General features: G+C 43.8%; 1 long non-coding RNA gene across 1 annotated transcript; it reads left to right on the top strand.

Moving 5' to 3' along the window:
- Positions 1 to 932: 932 nt before the first annotated feature.
- Positions 933 to 1,444, top strand: LOC130206754 (uncharacterized). The gene is made up of 3 exons (XR_008834170.1): positions 933 to 1,002; positions 1,182 to 1,290; positions 1,408 to 1,444. It is a non-coding gene; the product is annotated as an uncharacterized LOC130206754 (long non-coding RNA).
- Positions 1,445 to 3,259: the final 1,815 nt, after the last annotated feature.

Genomic DNA, 3,259 nt, shown 5'->3' with positions numbered 1-3,259 from the left:
AAATGGGTTTTGCTTGTTTGTGTGTCAGCTTCCCGAACCCAACACAGATATGTTATATAAACGCCTGCCTGCAGAGCCTGCTGACACTGAAGGACTTTGTCAGAGCCATCAGCTGCCAGGAGTACCTCTGGAATTTGATCCCCGAGGCTGCACTTATCAGGTACAACAAGGCTCAGATACATAAGCGTTAACGTCATTCTCAAGTTGTACTCTTAACACCAATATCTTAATGGTAGAGAAAATAAGTCTTTGACCCCCGATTCAGATCATTTATGGCCATCAAAAGGTCTCATCTCTCAGGCAATGCCTGCCACAAAATCAGCCTCCTGGGTGATTTCAAGAGTTCGATTTGGTCTCCGGAGTTCCGGGATCTTCACCAGAAGGTGAATAAGCCGGTTTTGTGGTTGGTTGTTTCACCACTTTCTGGTGGTTAGAAAACTTTGTGTGTAAACTCTTACAATTGTGTGTGTGTGTGTACCTGCAGGATGCGCACGAGTTCCTCACCTCCGTGCTGGAGCAGATGAGATGCTTGAGCCCACAGCTCCAGATTATGGCAGCCAGCATGGGCAGAACCTACAGCTGTCCCGTGGAAGATCACGTGGTCTTTAAAATGGTTAACACCCGGACCTGCAAGGGGTACAAATAAATACATCACATACAATACATCTACCAGCATGTCAAAGCAGTATGCAGCTGTATTATAGCTGCATTGGCCTTTTGAATGTGTAGATGCGGAGCAGGATCCACCAGAGAGGAGCAGTTTACAAACCTCTCCCTGGATGTGGTTCTTGGATGCGGAAGCGTGGAGCAGATGCTCCAGGATTACCTGATGGTAAGAAACACCCTTCATTCATCCACAATATAACTGATATGATGTTAATCCAGGATATAAGTGAAACAAGGTTTGTTATATGCTGTTCTGCAGGAGACAGAGTTGGAGTATAACTGTGAGTGCGGTGCCACCACTTCGAGCCAGCGCTTGTCATTTCTAACACTGCCAAGGTGAGTCACATCACATCCATAAACAAATGACCAAACTCTTGACTCCTGTGCTCAGTGGTGGTCTCAGCAAACTGGGCTCCACTGACCCAAGGGAAAGATTTTAACATATTAAATACCAATGGAAACACCCTATTTTTCTCTAACACCTCATCCTAATATGTATTTCTCTCTGTCTACAGAGTGCTGGTCTTGCACCTTAAGCGCTTCAAGTTCACTCCATCTTTCCAGCTCAGGAAGGTACATGACCCAGTTGTTATCGTCCGAGAGCTGGTGCTGCAATCCAACCAGGTAAAGAAACAATAAATGATCTGATAGCAAACAAAAGCATCAGACTGGGGCTGATACAACTCAATGTTTGAACTATACTGTATGTGCATAGCTCTGATTTGCTGGCTTTCTTTTCAGGATGGTGGCTGCTACAGTCTGGTCAGCTCCATCAACCACATCGGCCTCACAGCAGAAACTGGTACGATTATCATTTCTTTTCATAAATCTCTTCTATTCACATTAATACTTTTAAAAGACTTTAAGGCAGTCCATGCAACAATGCTTCCTTTCCTGTAAGGACACTATATCTGTGATGGGGCGGATCAAAATGTGGGAGAGGGGGACCCAACTGACCGCTGGTTCACCTACAATGACGAAGAGGTCACGGAAACAAGTGGCAAATCTGTGTGTGACAAGCGGAAAAATACCTCCTACATCCTTTCCTACAGAAGACAGGTCAGAGACAGACACTGTAACATGCATTGAAGTGAAATATAATTACAATGATGTGGCACACCACAAACACTGGTGGTGTTCAAATCTTCAGACTGAAGACTAGGGAGGGTTTGAGAAAACCACATGTGTGTTTCTATTCTTAGGACTTGGCGGTGGGAAACCATGGCTCGGAAAACATGTCAACAGGATTAGCGTGACAATGTCCAGTGGATAGCACATGAGATGACGTCATTCAGCGGATGGATAATGAGCATGTGTACAATACCACCACATCCCAGTCAAGGGCGGAATATCAAAATTACAACATAATTAAAACCTCTTCTACCATTAAAGTAACTTCAACAAATGTATTCTCGTCGCACCTTCCATTAACTTTTGGGAATGCGATGGGAAAGATTCCCACCTTCATGACTCGTGAGCCTTCATGTCATCATGATAGTTGTATGATTACAGAGTTGGTTGTGTGCCGTTATCTCTTCGGATGTATTACAGTATATGTTGAGTACACAACCGAATGTAGATTTCAGTTTTGTGCCAGGCTGATTTGACACAGAGTAGGTAAGTAAGTTAGTCTGGTGGCTAACTCAGCTGACACCACTATTCCAGAGATGGAAAACACAACCTTTTTGCGGGGGAAATGCCATCTATTCACAAAATGCACTGAGTGCATCCAGATAAGGTGTTTGTATAACACGGAGGAAGTCAGAGAGGCACTCATGGTACAAGCAGAGAAAAGCTGTACAGACACAGATTACAGATGACAAACTCAAAAAAGTATGCGTGCAACAACAGTTTACAATAACAGCCTCAAGTGGAGCACAAAACCTATAAAAACACATAGATTATTCATATGAATTCAAGGACTAGTAAAACGAATCATAAACCGTGAGACATGAAACTCTTTCTCACCTTCAAGAGGTTTACGTAGTGTTACCCATCAGTATGGACACTGGCTCTGATCTGGACACTTGGTTAAACATGAAAGACAGGAAAAGATGACTTAGAGCATATAGATGTTCAAGTGTTTTGATATTTCTGTGTTCAACACAGCGAGGTAGCGCAGCAAAGCCCTTCATTGATGGGCACTGTTAAAAAGCCCTCAATGTGTGTGTATGTGTGTGTGAGACAAGTAGTAACAAAAGGTGTAAAAATACCATACTGCTCCAAGATAAATCCTCTCTCCCACGGTCCGACATTTACAGATGGCTGGAGCGTGGGAGTAAGTTAGGGGATTGCCCTATGAGTGTGTGTCCGTGCACGCTGAGTGTATGTGTGTGTGTGTATGAGGTTTCCCTTCAGGAGAAAAGCTCCATTGATGGAAACTGGTGCTTCAGTCCCTGTGTCAAGTGTGGACCAGGGTCAGAAGGAAACTCTGAGATTTTCCACAGGTATAGAGTTGTTGTTGTGTGTGTGTGTGTGTGTGTGTGTGTGTCTGTGTGTGTGAGTTAACATGTTTTCCATGTTTGCATAAAAATGTTGGACGTCTTAGAGTGGGTGATTCATGCGTAATTGAGAAGGGAAATCTGTTTCATGA

The sequence above is a fragment of the Pseudoliparis swirei genome, chromosome 17 (genome assembly GCF_029220125.1).
Source record: "Pseudoliparis swirei isolate HS2019 ecotype Mariana Trench chromosome 17, NWPU_hadal_v1, whole genome shotgun sequence".
Taxonomy (NCBI): Eukaryota; Metazoa; Chordata; class Actinopteri; order Perciformes; family Liparidae; genus Pseudoliparis; species Pseudoliparis swirei.
Note: the sequence above shows the minus strand (reverse complement) of the source record. Positions and strands in the feature narration are given on the sequence as shown.